General features: G+C 36.2%; 1 pseudogene; it reads right to left on the reverse strand.

Moving 5' to 3' along the window:
• Positions 1-4915: 4915 nt before the first annotated feature.
• LOC150097954 (inhibitory POU protein pseudogene) overlaps positions 4916-25278 on the reverse strand; it is a 94719-nt pseudogene continuing 74356 nt past the window's right edge.

Genomic DNA, 25278 nt, shown 5'->3' on the forward strand with positions numbered 1-25278 from the left:
TATGCATAATTACAGATAGATGATTATAGATAGATTATATTGATACCATGCCTTAAATACATTTTACTTGTAATTCTAGATCCGTTGAAACACACGGACACAGAGATTAGGGAGATTATTACTTACACGTAGCTATTTAACGTAACTACTTCTGGACATGCAGTTTTAATCCTGCATCTCTTGGAGTACAAAATTAACTACAGAAATTAGCAGACTCTAAACCGAAGCGATCGTCAGAGTATCTAAGACAGGAAAGAATTATTAATTAAACTGTGCACGAAGTCTTTTGCTCAGCAATTGCATCGTATGAAATGAGGTATGCGGAGTGCAGAGAATTAGTACAAAGCCATCCGGCGGTGGGGGGGGGGGGGGACATATCTTAAGGAATGAGTGGTTGGAGGAATCCTTGGATTCATCTGTCCTTCGACATTTGAGCATTCGGTGTTTGGGAAATGCATGAAGAGCTCACCCATCTGCAGAATAGTCATATTCGTTGCATTGTGCATACATCTTTTGATGTTATGCAAATAGCTGGGTAAAAGCTTAAGGACTTTATGTCCAGTATAATTAATAGTTCTATTATCCCTAGCATGAGGCTTTTACTAGCCCTAATCTTTTAATGACAGGAAAGAATTTTAAAGTAGTCTTTTTGAGTCGAGCAAGGAAAGCAGCTCAAGAGAAACGGGCGCGATGCAGTCTCATACACGCGGCGACGTAACATACGCCTTAACGCCAACCAGCAACAGAGAGAGAGAGAAGCTCCTTTCCGTTCGATAATTAAGTACAGCCTCGTTCCCAGACAAATATGTCATTACCTGATTACAAATCCAATAAGGAAGCGCTTCTTAAATTCAGCTGTCTGCTAACAATGAAACGATTCTGTCATTGTGACGCGAGCTCCCTCGTGACGACACAGATACTCCTAATCTGTGCAGACGGCAGGGAACAGTGCGCCACATTAAGGGATGATAAGTATACATTATGGATTTAGTACAGAGCTCCTTCATTAATACTGGATGCGACATCTGAATAATGTATGTGACTTTCCGTGGTATTACGTAGTCGAAGATCTGCTAATCTTACTAAGCAGCACTTTCCTCGACTCTCCAACGGACCTCTAGTAAGCTCCGTAAAAGACGGGTTGAAAAGACAAGCAGATCTTTGTAATTGCGACGGCTACGTGGGGGAATGAGGGGAGGCATTTGTTCTTAAAGAGATTTAATTGTGATATGCTGGTGAAAATATGAAGTAAATTATGCACAGCAGGTAATTGCACTTCGTAAGGCGGTGAAAAGGATAGATTATTCGTAAATAGCCTACAAATAGGGCCGGACAGTTCAGGGAGATCTACAATAGGTGGACTCTAATCTCTGCGATCTCTTTCGCTTTATTTCTTGAGACTTTTTTCCTCTCTTCTCTTTATTTTTTTTTTAAATCTATATATTCAATTTCTTATGAACAAACAAGAGACGAATCCCATCGATGTTCTCTAGGTTTCAAGTTCTCTTTTCTTTTATGATGATACTCCGTAAGAAGGCGAATGTGTGTTGGCCGTAATGTGTAATATTGCTTTCGGATTTTATATTTATTACTAAATCGATTCATTGTTAAAGCATCAGTTTATATACGTATAAAACACAAACGTTAGTTTATGAAAATTGCTGCACTCTGGCCACCGAAATGTATGCACGCCCATATGGTTTGACTATCGTGCATATAATTATGAAAGGGCTAAATTAGTAACATTTAAAATTTTGTCAACTTCGATAAGGCGTTTCCATCACGTGATATCAGTAAAGAGCGAGGGTTTAAAGTGATTCGACAGACATACACACACGCGAGTAACGAGTGAAGGGGAATAGTCATTTCGGATTGCAAACTGTTCTGCTCTTGTCGATGAACTCGCTGTCTAGCCTCTTTTAAAATACCTAAGAAAGTATTTTTATTGAACATTAACACGAGGTGATTATTGGTACTGTACTCCTTTTTGCAATCTGTCTATTCAACCAACTCTCTCTCTCTCTCTCTCTCTCTCTCTTGTATTGAATTATATGTAAAATATACCGTTGTGTCCCCCATGTATATTGTTCTAAACAAGGCCATTCACAAACCTCCTAAAGAACAAATTGAATTATTTGTCGATGATAATAATTTTTAGTTCTCGGAATTATCAAACAAATGTCTCTATTGCTTCATATATTTCTAATAAACTGTCCAGCGTCATCCAAGGCCTTGACACTGGATGTCTTATTAAGTTATCTTGAACTCTCTTTTGTTTCCTTCAGCTCAAGTTAAACATTTTTCTTTCTTACTTCCGTATTCAGTACCTCTTTGTTTTTTCCCCTCCTTGCCTTAATCTGATGATTAATCTGAAGCTTCTGTAATTAAAATGTCCTGAAGGGAATTTATAATTAAGCCGTCGCCAAGGGCAACCAACAACTGATGAACACTTACAGTTCTTTATGTACCTCCTTTACTAAGAGATTCTCAAGACCATTTAAGTAACGAAGATTTTTTAGTTCTTTACTATAAGAGACACTGCTGATGTGTTTTTTATACGTGGCATTTGCTGAAAGAATCAGTTCGCTGAAGTGTATTGCTGTTGAATCCCATAGTGCAACAAAGCCGAATTCTGAACAATTACACTCTTTGTTTCGAGGTGTGTTGTTATCCGATTATCAGCAAGTTCAACAGATAACTACAAAATTCATGGTTGGGTGGTTGCTGTATTCATAGATTTACAAGACGAAAAACTCAGATGCTGGAATGCCAGAAGAAGAGGGAAATTAAATTTATCTAAAAGAATATCTGTCGTAAGTTGCAATGTCAAAGGCTTATTTAGGAGCACAAAAGTGTCTTCCGATAAACAATCACTTAAATGGATTCTTAGACTATACTGTGCTGAAAGAATGGAAGAAAGTATTGCGATGGTATCCAAAATGATGTCCTAAGAAAACTAAATATCTCGAAGAAGAATCCTGGAAACAGGATTCGAATTCGATTTATATATAAACTCGGAAACTAATGAAAAGAATATCTAACAACGCAAGGCAATCAAAGAAAAATCTGTTTGGTGCGTCTTGCATGAAATTCGGTAGTTGTATGATTATGACTTTAATACATGTATTACGTATCTATTAATGTACATCCCACGTGTGGCTTGCTTAGTGAAGGCTTTGTTTCGGAAATATTTCATATGCAAAAAGAGTTGAAAATGATGTCAGGCCGTTTAGAATTGAGGTGCTTCTGAATCATTTGTAATATATTTATGTGATTCTCTTGAATGCATCTATTTCATATATACTTTTGTGAAACAAATACAGTGCAAAGGAAAACTGTGAAGGAAGAAGGAAGCAAATGATAATCGTATAGCTGCTGTTACTTCCCCTTCAAAGGCAGCAGTTTTTAATTCATTCGGTTCAATCACTGAAATACAAACTTCGAAAAATGTGAGGATAACAGAACGCTGTAATGGGCGTTATATAATGCAGCGGAGGAGGATAATAATGACAATCGGGAGAATTTGTGATCCTCTCTGAATCACGTGACACTTTCCATATTTCAGAGTATCATTTCGGAGTTTCGAACTCCTAACGATTATTCAAATGTAATGACTCAGCTTCAGATCATTTAAAGGGATGGTATGTGGATCCGAAAACTGCAGTCGTTCGTACTTGTATGAAACAAAACGGGTATTCTCCTTGAAAATTCCCGTACATTATACATTTAAAAAGAAAAGAAAAAAAAAACGTTAGGAAGACATTTCGTGAAATAATGAAGCTAACTTATCCCGATGCTAAAGAAAGTACAGAGAGACTTATGTTTGAATTTTAATACTTGGATCATCGAAGTTAATCTCTTCCAGCTACTCTGAATATCATGCAAAAACGCATTATCTTAATCGGTCATGCACTCACGACAGCATCTTTGTAATATTTTCTTATTCGATCGCTATTTAACCTCGAATAGACCATGACTACAGACGGAGATCATGAATGTCTGTCACGATGCGGGACCTAGACTGATGTGATTCTGTTCGGAATTGTTTCGCATTATATGACAATGATAGGTGATAATATTTCGGACAAGTCAAGACTTGTGATCATCTTTTGGGAGACATTTAATCGTTCTCCTTCGTTCGTTCCCAGAGTTTAGATCGGCAGAGTAAGAGAAATATCAAAATCACTAAAGCAGCAATTAAATCTTATTATTCTTATTTCGGGGAAAGGATTGAAACTAGAGTTCTGATACCTTCAGCGGCTAAAATATAATTCAGGAAAGGAATTGAAACTTCTCAATGATTTCGATGTCAGCAAAGTAATTCGTTCGAACTTTTAACTATTCGAGTGGAGGGAGAAAACGAAGGGGGAAAAACAGAACGCAATAGAATCGTTTATTTTATTTTATTTTTAATATTTAATTTTGTCGTCGCTCGTTTTAGACAGCTAAAAACACTCGCGCCTGTTATTTCTTTTAGTAATAGGCGTGCCTTACTTCATAGGTCACAATTATGTTAAGCACAACTTCGGACGGGGGGGAAAACTCGTTCAGAAAATAATCCCTTTGTTACTACATGCCGCGGAAGGAGACATTCCGGCTACCCTCGTAGTGGGTTCTTCAGGAGTTTTTATGTTTGTCTCACAGAGCGTCTAGATTTGTTTGTTTTTCGTTTGGCATCGTCCGTATTTTCTCCGCAGGTCAGAAGTAAACAATGACTGTCACAATGTCTTCCAGAAAGTTAAATCGCATAAAAATTACTACTCCATCGTCACTCGCAGGTGAGCGACTCGCTGCCGACCGAACACAAACAATAAAAGGAAAATGTCACTGCTTAAACAAAGAAAGAAGCCGATGGAAAGTTTAAGTGTTGTGTTTCGAAAGTCAAAGGTCACAATGTTTGTATACTCGGGAATTTTTATACGACGGTGACAGCAGCGGAGTGTGGCTGGGCCGAATATTTCATTCTCTTCTGTTTCTGTCTCTGGTTACAGAACCACACCCGCACTACGTTTTTCTTGAGGTCAAGCTTCTCCGCTATAGCGGCAATTTTCTCCCCCGATGGCCGAGGTTGAACGGCGAAGTAGGCTTCCAACGAACGCTTCTCCGGTGCGGCGATGGACGTGCGCTTCCTCTTTTTCTCACCAGTCGGAAGCACGCTGAGACCGTCTTGCTCTTGTCGCTTGTTCTTGGCCTGCGTTTCGGCGGCTTCCAACCAAGCTTGCAGGATCGGCTTGAGGGCGACCATGTTGTTGTGAGAGAGCGTCAGAGACTCGAACCTGCATATGGTGCTCTGAGACAGCGACCCGACCCCTGGCAGCTTCAGATTGGCGAGAGCCTTGCCGACGTCTGCCTGAGTTACTCCTAGCTTGATGCGTCGCTGCTTGAAACGCTCCGCGAACGCTTCGAGTTCGCGGGGATCTGTGTCGGCGTCGTGCATCGCCATCGAAGGGTGCGGAGCTAACGGATGATGAGATCCCATCATAGTACTCATACTGTGCGAGTAGATAGGAGCGTGTAGTTGCGCGTGCGAGTGGGAACTCACCGAATTTGTCTCTGTCGCCATGGTCAACGGGGGAAGCGAAGAAGGGCAGATAGGGTCGAGGAGGTCCATGGGATCCATTGCAGGATGGGCCATCTGAGTGTGATGGGGACGGGCGTTTGTTGCCGCATGACCGGTGCCCATGCCTGGGTGGTGTGCGTACATCATGTCGTGTTTGATGTGAATTCCCGGACCACCTCCTGGCGCATGTTTACTGATGTCCATCGCTGTCAGCCCATCCGGTCGACCCATTAGGTTGTCATCGAAACCAGGAAACAAATTGCCCTATTAAAAAAAAAAAAATAATAATAAGAGATTAGACAATTAGGTTGTATATAAATACAAGCACGTCCACAATAAAATATAACTCATTTGAAGAACGTTTATAAATTGCAAAGAAAATCTGCGAGTAAACAAAACCACAAAAATATATAAATAAAAGTGATTGCTCGTGAGATAAAACTGAATTTTGTACTTGGGAATGCTTTCAATGGTACTGAGGGTATGCAGTTAAAATCGTGGTAATGGAAATGTTACAGTACAGATTCTTCGAGTGATTTACTCCTTTGTGGTTTTAAGAAAGATTCTAGAAGAGAATTATGGAATGCTAGCGGATAAATTGCTTCCTGCAGAGAGAGAGAGAAACATCCTGGAGAGGTCACATCTCTGTTATGTAGTAGGTTCTGTACTATTATAAGTTATGTATCTAAGTTATCCCATTGGTTCCGTTTTGGCTCGTGAACCTCTTATGGGTCTAAAGAAGGAAATTCACGACAGCAGAATTATGAATATACTTTTTTTTGTTTTACTTTATGATGGAATTTTTATTTATATTAGTTAAACTTTTTCGTATAATATTTGTTATTCGTCTGCTCATACGGAATGTAAAAATCGCGATAAAGTTTTATCCAAAATATTGCCTATACGTATACGAAAAACGTTGATGGGGATATCTGAAATTACATCTGAATATGTTGTAAGTCGATATTAGATTAATTTCACAGAAGCAAATATCATTACCAAAATTTAGACTTTATTAAAGTAGAAATAAGGTATTGATTGTTCTAGATATTTTATTTCAACAGTCCAGAACTTCTTTTGCAGAACTGAATGTTCCAACACGATTTCTGGAAATTGTTCTGAATAAAAATGAACGCGACATTTAACTAGTTACAGGACCCTCCAATTGACGACACCCTGCAGGAAAAACAGCTTTTGGAAGAGTTCAAGACTTTGATGTGATGCGTTTTTCAACCACCGGAGCTTAATGATTTTCTCAGTAGTTCTGATACGCGAAATAGGATTAATTATTTCAAAATTTTAAAATTTATTTGACCATTGTGGGCTTTTGATCCGATTTTATAAATGACAAAAATTATTAAAATATCGTAATATCGTTTCCGAATCATCTTTTTTTTTATTATTTTGCTATTATTTTGGAATGTTTTTGTCATGTGACAGTACTGTTTTCAAAACACAGTTTTAGTGATAATCTAGAAAAAAAGAAGTTACCGCTGTAACAGAAAACACAAAATAGTAATTTTTTTTCCAGAATCTTATATGTACTTTTATGAAAAAAGTTTTTCTAGTAATCTATGCATCAAGTTCTGCTGCTGCTACGATAATAACTTGCTACGATAAACACAGAAACATATCACATGTTATCATCAGAATATGGATACATAAAGTTGAGTCTATTCAAAACATTTGTTTCTTGGTAAAAGTGAGCCAGGTCCAGTTAAATGTGAAGGTAGTACTGGTTGCTTTCATTAATATGGAGTACCAGATATATCAGAACTTTTTTCCCCTTACAACTAAAGTTCATTGGAAACGGCCTCCAGTTATCATAATTATTGGTCATATGGTTTTCTTTACCATGACAATACGTCAAGCTACGTGGCTGAGATTCCTCAACCTGGAACAATATCCTGTGGTTCCCTATTCGCTTAACTTATCTTATTTGCTTCCTTAAAATCATATCCTGTTCTCAGGCTAAAATGCATTTTGATTGATTTCCGGATGTCAGTTATGAACAACTGGACACGACACGGCAACTGCAAGCCATTCCCCTATTGGTATTAGAGTGCATTTAACAATGGGATGACTGTTGTGTGTGTGTGTGTGTGTGTGTGTGTGTGTGTGTGTGTGTGTGTGTGTGTGTGTGTGTGTGTGCGCGTGCATTCAAGACAGTCGTATACTTTGAAAGCGGTAACTTCAAATAACTACTTTGCAATTCACCTTTTCAATAAAAACGTTTTATTCGGGATATTTACCAGTCTTCGTAAGCTAACTGTTGGTCGTCTGCCCGTATTTATACCAAGAGTTAGTTTGCATAAGTTAGGCTCAGTTTTCTATCTCCATAATTTATCTCGTTGTCATTTTCGAATGAATATTTAATTCCCGCACATGTTCGGTATCGAGTCCAACAGGCTTATTTATCTTGCCATCTCAACTTTGCGAAGAGTTTCATACCAGGACTTTTCCATGTGTTTTCACAAAGACTACAGAGCATTCCATAATGCTTATTGTCCTTGTAGTATCTGCAAAATATTGTTATTTGCATTTAACAATATGCTTCACTGCTGATATGTATCCATGTTTTTGATGGCTTCCATAACATGGATTGTGAATGCCTTTACATAGTATGTAGTTTTCACTATTTACTCATGATATATTCTTCCCCGAGTCATATTACGATCCTCTTGCATGGATTTTTCTACGTTTTTTTTGCATGAATCATCCATTCATGCAAGAAAACGATGACCTGATCAGATTAAAAGTTTCGTTTATCGGTTTTGATATTGTGGAAAGGAGATGTCAGGAAAGGAAGTGAGTATTTAAAAATTTAATGTTGGATATTGTGAAATTCTCTTTAGGTTATTTCATACCCTGTAAAGATGTAAATTATTTCTTAAATAATGATTAACATTTCTTTGTCTGTCAAATCTTTCCGATATCCAAAACATGGCGCACGAAGTTCCCTTTTTGAAATTTCGAGTTTTCATGTCCTAATTTTCCCCCAAGAAAGAGTTTCCTCTCCGTATTTTACTGATATCGCTTTGTTTTCTAAGCATCTGATATGTTTCCGTATGCATCTGATGACCGGAATATTAATTAAGTGCGAAATATACTTTTTTTATGATCCTCTCAGATCATTTCCGTACTTGTTTATAATTGTGGATTCGACCCCCCATTTATATACTCTTAATCTTTCAGTTATCCAGAAGGAACTTATCCTGTGCGAATCTGTGGGGGAAACAAAATCTCAGCTGGCATCTTTTATTTTGGCTAGTTTTGTTCTCAGAAAATGCCTGAGTAAAAGAAGCCACGATATCTTCCAACATTAACAAAATCATCTGTTAGAGCTTTTCAAATCTCTGCAATATAATCCTGTGCTGATACTGTCAAACATTCCCGTCCCCTCCCTCCTGTCTAATTCCAATCTTCCCCTTGTAGTTGGTGTGGTTAATGAAGCGTTGATCTTTTTAATCCTGTTCATTCACTAGCCTGGCTTATCGTTGGAGAAAATGTATGTTGCGTGTTTACAGAGCTGGTTTTGAGTGTTTGACAGAAAGCAAGTTTCCTGGATCTTTCATCTCCACCTGAAAAGCACTTATAAATGTATTCAGTTACAGTCACGTGAATTGAACTCTGGTTCTTTCAAATGAACGATAAACGGTGCGATGTTCTGGCTATTGCAATATAGCAGTTACTACTGTGAACATTCACCTATCAAAATTTTAAAAATGTTGCACAAAGAATTATTTTAACGGTGTTAAAAATTTAAGGTATAGTACTACGTATTAATAATAGACAATTACTCTAACTACACGCACACAACAATGCTGCATACCAAGATTTGTCCCAATTTTTTATAGTAACGCAACTGTGTGTGTGTGTGTGTGTGTGTGAGAGAGAGAGAGAGAGAGAGAGAGAGAGCATCTAGCATTATACTCTACAATCTAAAATTCCAAGTTACGTTAACCTCAACTCGTGGAAGATGTACAAATAATTGTATTGTTAAAAGGTCAACAGTCGATAAATTTACATGGTAAATAATCTGCGATACGTACCTAACAACACAAACGCAAATTTTAATCTGATCTTTTTTCTTTTCTTTTTTTTTCTTAACTTTTCTAGCTTCGACGACAGAGGGATTATGTCTTCGCTGATAACAGTAACACTTGTACAGTAACATAGCGATATTATAATAATGTGTTTTCTTCTTTGCTAGATACTGTACAAGATTTTTTAACTTATTATTGCTAATTAATAATTTCAGTCTCGATTCGCATACGGGTTTAGCGACACTCATTGTAGGTATGTAAATACTTTTCAATAAAATACAAAAAAAATACAAAAGTATTATGGAGATTATTGCTATGAAGGATTATTGTTGAAATATTCTTAGTCTTTTCTGTGTTACTTTATTAACTGCTTACAGTGCAACTTAGAAAGTATTTTTTGCAAGAAATTCTGATTTTTTTTTTTATATAAAATTTCGCTGTGGGAAATAGAGGAAATTGGAAAAATTATTGGCGAACAATAATCATGAAAATATCTCTGGAAAAAATGCAATTAGAAAAAAATGAAACACAACAGAAAGTTAACGACTATGTGCTAGTTCTATCTGTGCAGATTGGTTCTATCTGCACAGATAGAACCAATTTTATGAAGTTTTAGTACGCTATTACTACCACAGATAATAAATCGCATACATTCCATCTAATGCGAAGTTTAGGTGGAATGTATGGGATTTATAAACGTAATTGTTTAGAAGTAATGGAACGAAAAAGAAGTCCTTTGGAGGTTGATAACAAGATTATAATTTAAACATATATTCAGAGGAAGAAAAACTCTATTTCCTTTAGAAATGTTGATAATATCGAATGCGAGGTATGGGGGGGGGGGAGAAGGGTACAGAATGTTTTCTTTGAATAAACAGATATTAACTTCAAAAGAGACTTTTTTGAAGTTAACAAGTTATGTAAGGAAAGCAATGGCAATCAGTTAGATATTATAATGGTGATAGAGACGGATATTCTTCGAAATCTTATTGCTTTGTATGGCTCATAATTTTTCAAATAAGAAGCGTATAATAAACAGCCATCTACAGAGTGTGGAATGGATTTGAAGCCACTTAGAGAAGGTCATTAGTTATGGTTAAAAACTAAATAATTAAAAACGTGACTTCAGAAATTATTGTAAAGTTCGATGCGAAAGACTTACAACAGACAGCACGGACATTACGAAACACATCATAAGGTAGAAACCCTGCTTGAATGATTATAATACCAAAGGTTGTGTCAAATGTTTAAGCGACTCAGTCTTTTCGAACGATGTGTGCAGCAAGGTCACTCCATTCCCATTCGAATTAAGATGGTCAACTCCAATAATCACTTATTCGTTAAGAGATTTCTAAATAATATACGCGATGTCTGATAGAACTGCTCCGTTGTTTTTGAAATAATTTGAAGTTTTAAATATGGCCTAAGCATTCATTCTATGCATTTCTTGTAGCCGGAGTCATTCCTCTCATACATTGGAGCAGGACTGGACTGGAAAAAAATCGATGTAATCCAATATTCGGAATCAGTCTGTTCGGTATGCAAGTTACAATGCGATTTCATAACAGACTACTCATTCCTGACTATATAAATGGTATTCGTCCTGTGATGTGATCACTTTGTTAATTGGAACGGTGATGGGGAAAGTACTGCAGTGGATTGAGGCATGTAAGATATGGATGCCACACTTCCTTCCTTTCTTTGTTCATTCCGTGGTTCATTCTAGTATGAAATTATAAGGTCTATAGCTACAGCAAGTTTGCCAGTGTTTATTCTTTCCGATTTCTCAACGGTTTTTAATTTATAAAAGCCGTTATTTTGAGGTCATTTTTAAAATAAATATGTGCCCCCACCTCTCTTTCCCACTTATATTGTCAAATCTAGTTATTCCGTTTTCTCCCATCTTTTTCTAGACGAAAGCCTCTTATTATTAATGTATACATTTTATTTCATTTTCAAGAACAAAATAAACTTATAGTCTGCATCACGAAACAATCGCACACATTTAAAGTATATTGAAGTGATTTAAGGGAATAAATAGCTCTGTTTTCATGTCTTAATATCATGTCTAAAGATCTATTTTAATCGGTTTAAATTGTGCATAAACCGATAATGAAACGTGCCAATAAATTTCTGAAAATTCCTCTATACCGAATGGTTATAACAATGTATGAAGAGATAGAATTTAAGGAATCCAATTTAATGCAGTTTTTCAGCGTCTTAATTGGTAAAATCTACACCACTTGTCAAGTTTAAGTTTATATCGCATGACATAACTACGAATTACAACGGCTCATAGATTTATTATTATATTGTTATTAAATAAAAAGTAAAAAAAAAAATTGTCAAAATTGACAGAAACGAGATGCCCGTTGTAGTGAATGGAATTCCAAAGATTGTTTCTCTGTCTTTATTAGTTTTTGTTTTAATTGATAAAAATATATATATATATCAATTACTTCATCAGCAGATCGGCGACTGCGTGTACTGAATCATTAACGAAATGGAATTTAAATACTTCATCAAAATCACAACCATAACAGAATTATTTCAACTTAACAACGTTTATTGATTAAAAAAGAAAAAAAAAACTTGGGGAGTTGCCAAAGGAAACTGCATCATCTCCTGCTAATTTTGAGCGTAAGGTGCATGGGATAAACACAGTAATATGATAAATATTTTTATAATGAACTAATTACGGTGAAGCGATATCTCTTATCATGTGATCAGAAGTGTAAATTACACGAAATTCGTCTCCGATAATGAAGTTTAACCGCGGATTGCCATGACGAACATGGGAGAAAATAAACATCTCATTCCACTTCCGTTTATGCATTAGTTACAAAGGCTTCATCAACATAATATTCACCTGATCTGCTACGTCTGTTAGTGCTTATGTTCTCTTTTTCTTTTTCACAAAGAGGGAGAAAAATGTAGGTTTGGATTTATCCCTCTTCAAAAAAATAGGAAACAGTCCCCAAAACCCCAGTTTATGGAAGATACACGAAAAACACTCTTTCGCTCCGTATGATACCAACATACCTGTTTTCTCGTGGGCATTGGTAATACGAAACACTGTTAATCTATTCTGAGGTCTTCATGAAATCACAAGACACTTAAAAAATGGGAGTTTGTCTCTAAACCATCACAATGACTGTCGTAGTTTTGCATTGAACCCCTTCAGTGTGGGTAAAAATGAAACAGCTCTGATTTTTCAGGCGTTAACATTTTAAGCGGATAGACTGAAATCTCTGACGGCGTGCTATACTTGGAGTAATCATATGCTAATGACAGTTAAGGAAAGGACTACCTTACATGGTATTCAGACGAGTCTTAGAGCACATTTCACAGCATATGTGGAACCATTAAGTTAATATGTGATAGATAGAATCGTCATCGCTCACTACTATAATACAGTGAGCAATGAATCTCACTATGTTTTTGACCTAGCTAAAAACTTCACACACACACACACACACACACACACACACACACACACACACAGAGAGAGAGAGAGAGAGAGAGAGAGAGAAGAAAGAAGCCTAGACTTGTGGGAAGAAGAATGGAAAACATCAAAAAACGGATCGTCAACAAAAGAATTCTTTCCTAGCATCAGAAGCAGACTCCGGCTGATAAAACACGCCATTTCTTCAGGTTTAACCACTCTACTAACGGGACATGGAAAACTAGGACACTACTTACGCAGATTCCATATCCTGTATTTGTAGTTCACAACTTCAACAGACTGTTGACCACATACTTTACGACTGCCAGCTACTGGACTCCATACGGATGCCTCTAATGCAACACGTCATCACTTCCGGAGACAAGTGGCCAGTGTCAAAACAGATACTTATCGAGAAGTATTACTCAGAACTAATTAAATTTGCCAATAAGATCAACTTCCAGTCGTTGTAAAGGAATATAAATTACTGATATTGTATGAATTATATAGTGTAAATATATGTATATATAAAAATATGAATATAAATATAAATATTGATGTAAAGATCGGAATATGTACATACGAATATTGATACAAAATTGGAAATGTAAATGTTAATCAGTACTTGGAAGCTACATGTAATATATGCATTGTATGCATTGGCGCATGTAGGAATAAATTACCTCCTGGTAGGGTTACTACTGGGAGGAAAATGCAGAGCACACACATACACACCACACCACACACATACACAGTTGAGTGAAAGTTATTTTAATATATCAAAATACTCCGAATACTTTCTTGTAATGGCTGGCAATCTCGATCCCCTGTATTAAACATTGTTAAATGACGATTGCAAGAGAGAGAGAGAGAGAGAGAGAGAGAGTAGTGTCTTACTTCGAATTTAGCAGTTTATTCTCACTGTCGAAATGGGGATTCGATACAAAATGCAGAATGCTTTGACTGGAATGAAAGTAATAAAGATGATTTGAAAGAATGAGGGAAGAAGGAACAGAAGAAAGTATTTATACTCTGGTTTGATCATTTCATAGAATGGAAGGATGTAGTCAAACCAGAGTATAAATCCTAAGTTATGCTCTCTCTCTCTCTCTCTCTCTCTCTCTCTCTCTCTCTCTCTATGTTTGTGTGTGTTTTCCTTCCTCTATTTGCCAGTCTATCTCTCCTCATCTCTTCAACCCTCCTTCCAAAATGCAATATATTCCGGTTATCCAGTTGCATTTTTTCCCCTCAATCCCTCATTTCGCTAGCAAGCATGACGAATGATTCAATCCAAGGTAATACAACTTTTGTGTGTATTACCGTGTTCAAGTGTGTATTACGCATTTCCTGTTCCGTTAATGTTTTAATTTAGTGTTTGGCTTACCGCTCCTAGATAATTTTAATAGATAATATTCTAAAATAAATATATGCACATGCGCATTGCAATTATGAGTTTTTTGTGTCTCAACATAATTACATATCAGTGGTATCAAGTAGAAATTCGGTGTTCTCTGACAATTATGTCATAGTCCAATATTAGAAATGTTACATGACACTGTTTTCCTTATGTTAATTATTTAAATTAATAATTTAGATAATTAACTGCTAGTAACAATAATAATAATCCGCTATACTTACAGGCCTGACCTGCTAAGCATTGTTAGCTTTCTTAACCATAATTTTAGGATAAAGTGGTTAGTCTTTGCTTAAATATATATTCGTGTGTCCGTTCAAACCAAAGAGTTTCTTTGAAACTGATTGAGCTAAAGAAGCTCCTAGAGACTGTTTTTATAGTTTCTAAAAGAATTGAACACCTTCAGCAGCAATAAATTGCTGTTCAATATGTTTTGATTATACTAAAGTATAATCAAAATACCGCTAACGACTGTTTTTATAATGATATGGAAGCAGGAGACTGACGTGTGATGACGTGTGTTATTTACTTCGTGTTGGATGACTTCAATCCTCCTTGGGGTATCCTACCGAAAATATGTGAGGAGCAAAGCAACCATTTTGAAAGAACCATCAACGAATCTTTTCATTGTGTTTAATTTTCTGTTGATTGCTGAAGTAGTAATCAAATATGGGCAAACCAAATGCTCGAAGAGAAGAATGTAGTTCTTTTGTGTTTAATTCTTATTTCGGTTGAATTGTTGGCTTCTTCACAGTACGAAGAAATACAAGAGAAAGTATCTTGATAGATCGACTTTCTATCTCGGTAGCTATCATAGAAAAAGTGTTTTTCTGAAGCTTATTTCTAGCTTTAGGGAGACACCTTTGATTTAGAGAGTGGTAGCTGGAATCTTTGGTTCAGAAGATGATACCGAAGATGAATTGGATGGAATGCTATTTTCAGTAGTAGTTTCTCATTAAACTTGCTGTTGACGAAGATAGTTTCCTAATATGACATCACAAGAACATACGTTACTTGACTTCTACACTGGATGATGATTGATTACTGTTCAGTTATCTGTCCATCTAAGTAGGTGTAAGACAGCAAAGGAAAGGAAGCCATTAATTCATATTTTATCAGAATTGCTTCTAAGCCATTTTTTATTTTTATCATGGGATCTTTCGTTGAAAGATGAAATACGGGAGTACATAATATTCAATCTTTCTCACCACTTCTGCACTTATAACACATTAATATCGAAGGTCTATTTAAAAAACAAAGAAACGAGGTAGCTCACTCCATTGTAAGACTGTTTATTGAATATTGACGCATAAGAAATTGTTCACCTTGTCTGTTTATTGATTTATAAGTATATTTTCTCGAACCACCAATATTCCCATGGAATTTCATTGAAGGAACTCTCTGTTTTAGATTTAGGAAAATGCGCCAGGTTAATCTCATTTCTTGGACGAGGTTCACAGCGAATATTTCTGATCGATAAAAAATGATCGCAGAAAGATGGAGGAAGTAATCAAATTACAGAGCGAAAATCTATATAAGAAATGCAGGTCAAGTGGCATCTTGTGTTCATTGAGACCAGATTCAACTCTACAAAGAAATACGAACAATATCAAGATTCATTTCACTTCTCTCTCTCTCTCTCTCTCCAATTGCAATAACGAATATCTTAATTTTTCTAGACTGTAACACCGCACCCTATATCTCGTGCAATGAGTTAACACCCTTCATGAGTAGTAAGCACAAGGTCAAACGAAGTCACATGAAGAGGCGAAGAGATATCTGACTGCTCGTGAGAGACGATAGTGTTCCTAATGTAATCATGTCATGTGAGTGTTCTTTGTCTTAGTTGCTCTTAGACACGAAGTGGGCTTCAAATTATTGCAGTGATTCATACAGTGTGACAGAGGACTTTGCAACTACACTCAGCAATATTGCTACAGAGCCTATCTCTCTCTCTCTCTCTCTCTCTCTCTCTCTCTCTCTCTCTCTCTCTCTATCTATCTATCTATCTATCTATCTATCTATCTATCTATCTATCTATCTATCTATCTTTGAAGTAAATGCTGTTTCTTCTCTGTCGTCCTAGCATGTTTCTTTATTTAGTTGCTGCTTATCTGGCAATTTTATCATTACCTATAGTTTCAGTATAAACGAGGTACACAGTTAATCATTCTGCTTTCACCATTTACGTATCCCTCATTGAGAAACTAATGGTCCATCCTTTAATGATAAGACTTTGTTTACTACTGAACAGTCTTTCCAAAACTTATTTTCCCTTTAAAGTATGATACTTTTTCCTTTTTGAGCAGTAGAATTACTTTCATATGCCATATCCTAAAGAAATTATGTTTAGCCGTATTTCTCTGAATGTTGCCTATGTGGCCTCATGATAACTCTCATAATGCTATATTTCCAGAACAAAAACCGTTATAATTCGAACTCTACTTGCACTTGATTGTCTACTAGAGGAACTCGTTATCAGCCTGTTCCTAGTTAGTCGTTGTTAGGGGGAAATGATGCCGAACAACGAAAACCGTGTGTCTACAGCTTCCAAAAATGTTAGAACAGAAAGAGTTCCGCCTATCTCTTTGGGGAATGAAAAGACGAATTAGAGGATTTTTTGTTCTTTGTACAAATTTTCTCTATCGTATATATGTATGTACAGTGTACAGATTTGGTATATCTTTATATGAGATCACGTGGTAATGAGCGACGTATGATAACTAGCTCTGCGATCTAAATGCTTTTGAGCGTGATGTGATAATGGACGCTAGATGTGCCATTGCAATATGAAGAAAACGTCCTCCATCCATACCCAGATTCGAGCGGTTACACCCAACAGTATAGGGAGAATGGCCCAACAACTAGAAAACGTGTAGCCAAAGGGTTCGGTGCGCAAGTAGAGAGGTTATTGATGTAAGACGCCAGCGAAGGATTATAGGAATCTTGAAAACTGACTGACCAAAATAGGCCTTAGTGGCTGTGCAACATTACCTCCAAAGAGCACATCGGAACGCACAGTGGGTCTGATGTTATAATCTCACATGGAGGTTGCAGAGGTCTTCCTAGAAACTCGGTTTTTTTCCATTCCACCAAACCAGTTAACAGACATAATACCTTGTCTCGTAGCCTTAGTTTTCTTGACCTTATCAAGAATGCAGTATAGTAGGCAGATGATCTGACAGAGTTTTGCCCCGTCAGCTATAAACAACAGCCACCACAGATATTTAGGAGGCAGGAACACTGATTGGATATTTGAGAAGTGGAAAATGACACGTGGTCTGACGAATTTCAGTTTGGCAGTTGTTACTTGCAACTATATGTATTGCAGATGCTTGCATTTAGCGAGTTACTTAACATTTCTTATTTGCTGTTTCTTTCAAATACAGGAAAAATGATTGTATTCATATTTTTGGCTGTTAGATATTTTAAAAATATTGCTAAGTAAAAGGCCTAATGAATTTCAGTTATGTCTATGCTGTAAATATATTTTCCGATAAAACATAAAAAAATTCCCTAAGTCATAAATGCCAGTACTCCCTGGAACTCAAGTCCCTGACATACGACTGTAGTTGATTTCCATAAGCTTCGTGACAATCAATAATAATAATAATAATAAATGTTGTAGGGAATTGTGCAATGTGTCTTAAGCTGTGAAGTATTTTTGCCATTTAAATTTAATATTTTCATTTCTGTACTCAAGTATGCCTTTTCTTTAATTTAAGATAATCAGACGTAAGCGTCTGATTATCTTAAATTTTCTTATATCGGTATCATCATAATTATTATCATATTTTTTGACACCCACTGTTCATCTCATTGACTGTGATTGTGCTATTTGGATGTTTGGAATCTTCGTTTTCAATCAAATGGAGAAGTATCCGGTCATATGGAGGGGGCGTGTTTTTCCTCCCGGAAACTCTAGTTTAACGTCGCTCGAAACAGGCAAACTTGTCTAAAGAATACACGCAATAATATACGGACATGGAACATGGGGGAATAAGGATTAACCATCCTATTCCTTCTGATTTGGATTCGAATGCCCGCACAGGTCAAGTGTAGGTCTACGCGCAAGCGTAAATCAGGAAAGAAGGAACTGCATGTGCTATTTTGACTATTTCAATATGAACTGCTTTGACTAGCAGTTCATATTGAAATTTAGTCATCACAATTTAGTCATTGCTTTTATATGTTTTGTCGATGTTCTTTCTCTCTGTTTGTCTCTTTCTAAAACCTTCAAACATATACTGAAACTTTCTATCATCATTAAATAATCAAATTGTCCGGCAACATTTCTTCCTGTGTTATTTACATCTATTTAGTCGCTTCGTGTTCTGTTTGTACTGCTAAAATCTATTCGCTGGCCTATTTTTGCCCGTGATTTTCTCCACATCGACCAGCCAAACGTATTCAGTATTTTGGCAGACAAATACTACCAGCCACAAACAAAAACCATTCCGCTATTGGAATAATCAGTCATGTTGACAATGGGAACTTCCTACTGCTAATATTCTGTTTATGAAATACCATTCTAATATCATTTTTATGCTTTCCATAAGTATTCATATTTAATAAAAACCTGTTACAGTAGTAAAATTACTGTTCGAAATATTATTTCGGTTTTCTAAAGCTGCACCTTTTATCGATTTATGAGTTCGTGATGTGGTTACCAGCAAGAAAATTGTAGCAATCATTTTATAATAGAAACATTTGGGTTAATCGGAATGACTTACACATTTGATTCAAAACTATTTTAGTTTGTAGTAGAAAGGATATGAAGGCTGTACCTTAACATTTACTTCATGTGGAAAAAATATATATATATATAAATATATATATAATCCCTCCGACCATGGAACTTCTTTCTTTTCTTTCTTTTTTTTTTCCTTAGTGAAAGTGAGACAAGATCTTGTCAATCTTGCGTTCTTCAAGAACTGCTGAGGCGATACAGTTAAGGTATGAATGTTCAAATATACGACTAATACTCGAATTACTGAATAATATGAATGACCAATAATAGGTCAAGCGTATTCTATAGTAGCAGAGAGAAAAGAAATCAGCACATTATTGACTCTTATAGCCCTGACTCCCTAACCAGACTTTTCCTTATTTATTTGAATGAGTTTAGACCGCTGGTTCTTTCAATTCAGAATTGGCCAAAGATAGCAGTGGTTTCGACTGGGTTGAAGTAATCATAAAGAACATTCAAAGATGCTATTACGGAGGTAGAGTTTTGTTGTTTCTTGTTGCCTATTATTATAGGTCAGCCTGTTAGTAAAGTTGTACCTGCTTTATCTTTGAGGCCTTTTTTAATTATCAATTTCTCGGGAATGCCATTCATTTGAAGAATTTGCACACTAAGAAATTCTTTCCAGATTTTTGCTGCCTCTCAACTTATTGCATAGGCAGGTACAAAACGAGCATATCTCACAAGTCAGTTCTCTACAGGATCAAATCTGGAAATACAAAGTTCCTTAAATTCTTCATGGAAGTGTTGACATAACTAGCAAGCATAAAGTAGTCATCAAGAGAACTGAAAATGGAATATTAACGTCTGTCTTTTTTACCATCCGTCGTTAATGTTACTCGCCCTCTTCCCAATGTCTTCGTTTTAGATATTATTACCAGTAAACACTCATGGAATGATATCGTTTTCCTGTTATGCTATTTACAGCCTTGATGAGTGCAATGGATTGTTAAAATCACAGACAAGATTTGCCGTGAATGGATTCCTGCAACTGTAACCCGCAACTGTGGAAACAGGCAGCTAACATGTAAATACTCGAAGAAAAATATAAAAATGATGGGACTCACTTCTATAACAATCACTCTGCTGAGTTAAAGGTTATATTTGTTTTACGTATAAACAGAAAGGGTCATATTCCACTATAATTCGAAAAGGAATAGACCAAAAATCGGTCAGTCAGTATGTTCAATAATCTTTATTGGAGGCCTGTTTGTTGTCTCGCTAGCGCTTCTTGAATTATATGAACACACCATTACATCCTCTTCTTCTTCTTCTTCTTTTTTTTTTGACAAACTTCTATTTTCATCTGCCTAGTCGTCATTATTCTCATCTGCTCAATAGATTGATATCATGTATCTTTCCTCCAAAAGGCAAACCCACCCATTATGAGCAGACTTAGGCATCGTGAAAGATTGTATTGCATTATTAAACATGTATCTTCATCTTCACCTTCACGTGTTAGGCTCAATAGCTGTCACGGCTATTGAGCTGTAATATGGTTTCACAGAAACATGAATAATGTTATGACAAGACATTTAATCCTGTCTACATGCGCTGCCATATCTTTAAATTATTTATATTATCTGGACAGTTTGATTATTTTGCGGTAGATGCAAAACCCGAGCTTACGAAAAAAAAAAAAATTCTGCCAACGCCATACGAGAAGGACTACCTCACTTTCAGCTAAAAAGCCCTTTTAAAAGTTCTTCGCATTCTACATGGATTCGAACCAGTATTTTCCAACTAATAAGCAAATACTGGGTCATTCTCCCTGCTTTGGATTAAGATAAAAGCATGGTTAATGCATTTATATCCAGATCTACATCAAAAATAGCCATTTTAGAAAGACACTGGTTTTTAGAATACCAGATGTGGATGGTTCAATGTAATAATCACATAATAACGTTTTGCTGTTATTTCGCAGACGTGCTTAGCTTGCTTGTGTAACCCTGTATCCCATTTTTTTAAACCTGGTTAAAGTTCTTCATGCGTCAAGTTCAAAGGTCAGTCACTGTTCGCTTATTCGCTCTGGCTCGGCAATTTCTTCAGCTCCATTCTGTGTTATATCTTTAGGATATATTAATTTTCATTGCAAAAATATTAGTGGAGACTATGATTTTTTAAAATTTTTTTATGATGTAAAATTCTTGTGTGACTCTACCTTGTGATTATTGATTTAAACAGGAAACAAGAAAGGAAAGACAAGGAATGCCAAGGAATAAAGCGTTTTTCTAACCTCACTGTGGTTGAAAAAGGCTCTAATTTATCGAAAAGAATTATATCACAACTCGAAAAAATTTAAAAAAAAAAAAGAAATCTGATTTTGCATGAATATAAATAATCAGATTCAAATATAACAATGAACTAAAAGAACCAAAAGAAATTTTGCTGCGATGAATGAAACAATTCTCGACAATAAAAGTATATTTTTAAAACCGATATTAATTTTTGCCGATTGGATTGTGTCCAGTTAGAACTTCTGCTAGTAATGCATCACAAACTTCGTTTCCGCCATGAAGAAGAGATAAAGCAAGTCATCGATAAAGCTGTAGAAGAAATTTCAGGTATAGATGGTAGTCATTATTCTCTGATCGCGTACATATAATCGTAGTAAATAACGAATTAAGGAAGAAATTAATGGTTCTATTAAATCTTAATACAAAGGAAGGATAAAGTATTCGTACTTGGATAGTTTTCTTTTCTGGACACGGAAGAAGAAAGCCAGGCCAGGAATGAACCGATGACGACGACTAAAAAAAAAAATAAGAAAACAAGACCAATATTTCCTAAATTATCCTTGGCAATCCAAATTCCTTAAGAGCTAACCTATTGTAACATATATTACTCAGTTCCCTAATAAGCATATTTTCATTTATATTAATATATGAAAGTGTTTGTGACACGATTCAGAATGTTTTGTGTTTGTCTCAATATAATAAGAACTCACGTGTAGTGCCTTCAAATAGGAAAGCCCACCACTTACCATAACAGCCGGAAACAGACTTATGAAAGGGATGATCAAAGCAAATATCCTAAACGATGGTGATGATAATAGCGAACTGAAAGAGCCTCCTTTATAATATTTCTTATGACCTTCGTAGTATTTTCTGCTGTGTACAAATTCCTGCGACCGTCTTTCAGAGGATTTCTCTCTAAAAACTTTGGTTTACATGGAACACTTTCAATACTGTATACTGGGGGGGGGGGGGAGAGTTGCTGTTCAGGCAAGGCAAAACGACCCAGAGATTGTCTTGATGAAAAGACTCGCCACATTTTTTCTTCATTGAATGTTTTCTTCTCACGGTATATCGTGCAGTACCAGAAGACACTCCCGTCTTATTTCTCGCAAAAAAATATGTATATATATATCACGTTATTTCTCTTACTTTTAATAAGACTGTAATATGCAAATAGAACCAGATTTTTCTTCTTGGGCCGACTTGCAGCTTTAGCCTGCCGCCCAACAGTCATTGTTCCTCATCTTTCAAAGCCTTCATTATCATTTTCCGCCCAGGCCCCTACTTTGCTTACAATCCTTAACACCTGTATAAATTAATCCATTCCCCCCTCCCTCCCACATCGGAATACCGTTTCTCTGCGCTTTATTCCAAAAGATGATTCATTTTATCCAGAAGAGGCACAGTCAGGTTAATAGATGACCCAGTTTTCAGAGATTAACGTTCAATCGGTATTTTCATGACCAATATTCCGCAGAATTGGCTGCTAGATGTCTCTCTTATCTTTAGACTTACGCAAATAATAGCAGCTGCTAGTCAGTATCCATTTTGAGTCCAGCTTCTCACTAACTGAAATACCTTCTTCATCTTCTTTTGTCATTCTATCTACCAAGAATATATCAATGACTGTTTATCTGGAATAGCTTTTCCTCACACTTTTTCCACAAAGATTACAGCTTTCAGCCATCCAAGAAACACATCACATTGCGCATATACGGTTCATGTCAGCCTTGTTAGTCGACTGGATATCGTACCTGCTCTCCCAATACGCTGTAGGTTTGAACCCACCGTAGTCATGGATGTTTGTGAAAGTCTTACGGTGCTAGATGATTTCGATGCCTGGTGCAAGACCACGAGTCGTCTTATTAGAAGGCTGCAGTAGCTTTAAGAAATTCCATATTTGGTCTATAGATCAGGATTTCGGATTATATAACCTTAGCCAACCCACGGTATTAATGCACTACAGAACGTTTGTTGTTGAACGAGGGGAGGGGAAGTAACATAAACTAAATAATATATATAGATATATAACTTTAAATGTTTAGCACCCGAGTGTAAATGCTGATTAAATGGTTCAGTCTGAAATCTTCAAATTCATGAATATACACTATTATTCAATATGATCATTCATTTCATTGCCAAACACTTTAAGCATGACAGAGGTTTGTTCATCAAAGTCAAGCTTAAACGCACATGTTGCCTCACTAAAGTTGACAAGTTGAAATGCGCTAGAAGTACTAAATAAGTAGACGGAGCAATGCTAAAAGATGATTAATCATTACAGACGGTAGTAATAAGTGAACATTGGGAAGATAAGTCGTACATAACCATAGTTTCATGATCCTGCTTGAGTCAAAGATTTCGGAATTATTGCACAGCTCCGAAAACTTTCAGGTATCATATGTGCATTTTAATGGCTTGTACAGCGATCACGTGCAGTTTCCATCTCGGCCAAGTTTGCATTTCTTATGCTATTGAATTCATCCTTGGTTTCATTCCTTGAAAGAATTGATGTGATTAATAGACGTGTGCATTTTTCAATCCTAGTTCATCACTGATGTTTACGAACTACTATAGTTGAAGTATAATTTTCACCGTCTTGTGCGATCACTATTTTTCTTACGAAGCGGTTCGAAAAATATAGTTCAATATTTGGTCTGTATACAGGATTCATGGTTTATCTAAACTGACCTAACCACGTTATGAATGTGGTAGAAGTTTACAGCCTTTCTTATAGATGGAGGGATAGTCAGAGAAAATCATTGTTGAACACGAATATTTGTGTCTGTGAAACGTTGTGCTTTACAATGAGAAGCCACATGAATGATGAAACCAATCTTGAGTGGATGAGTGCACCGTATACAAGTGTGTATTAAAACTGTTCAGTTATTTATGCTTTAGTAATTTTCTGAAGCAGTAAGGTATATTAAAGTAAATATTGTACCTAATCGTAACATATGAGATTGATTTCGTACCGTATATGTAAAGCGGACTGTGTAATAACAGCAATGACAATGATCAATTTTGTGTGTAACACTGTATGATAAGGGATTTCAGCTAATAATAAAAAAATCGTTTCCCATTTTAAACTGATTGATAACATTTACCTTTCTGTGGTAAAACTTTATATTCAGATTTAATGTTTCGTGAATAATAAATATTTTGTATTCTACTTGCTAGCTAATTTGCATTCTTATAATAGAAGAGCATGTCTCCATTACTATAATAGTAGCTTGATTGGTTTCGACTTCTGAATGCCGTTTCGAACGCATTAACAAATAGGTTTTCTGCAAAAAAGTCTTCTTGTGGAAAACTTATTGATGATGCAAAGAGAGGTAGGGTAATCAGGAATGGGACTGATACGCAGTACTTGCAGAATGATTTGAATAGGCTGGAATTGTGAGCATGGGAAAATGGATGTCACTTCAATGTCAGTAAATGTAAAATCATTTACTTCGGCGTGATTAGATATCCAATGTCGTATTATATTGTTGGGATTAGGCTAGGGATCTTGGAATGTTAGTAGATAGGAAGTTGAAAATCAAGCCATGTGTATCAAAGATTGTAAATACAGTCAAAAGATAATTGCAATGCTGAAACGAACGTTCACATGTAAAGAAGGATGTCATTTTGCCTCTTTAAAAGGCCTTGATAAGACCTCACTTGGAATATTGTGCGCAGGTCTTGTCTCCTGGTTTCCGTTATGATTCTGATACAGTGGAGAGAGTGCAAAGGAGAGTGTCAAAAATGATATCAGGATTATGGAATAAGATTATGAACACAAATTGAGGATTTGTAGGCTGCAGACACTAGCAAACAGGAGAAAGAG

Source organism: Typopeltis vanoorti, chromosome 16 (assembly GCF_054136105.1).
Source record: "Typopeltis vanoorti isolate ZY-2024b chromosome 16, IOZ_Tvanoo_1.0, whole genome shotgun sequence".
In the NCBI taxonomy this organism is placed as follows: domain Eukaryota; kingdom Metazoa; phylum Arthropoda; class Arachnida; order Uropygi; family Thelyphonidae; genus Typopeltis; species Typopeltis vanoorti.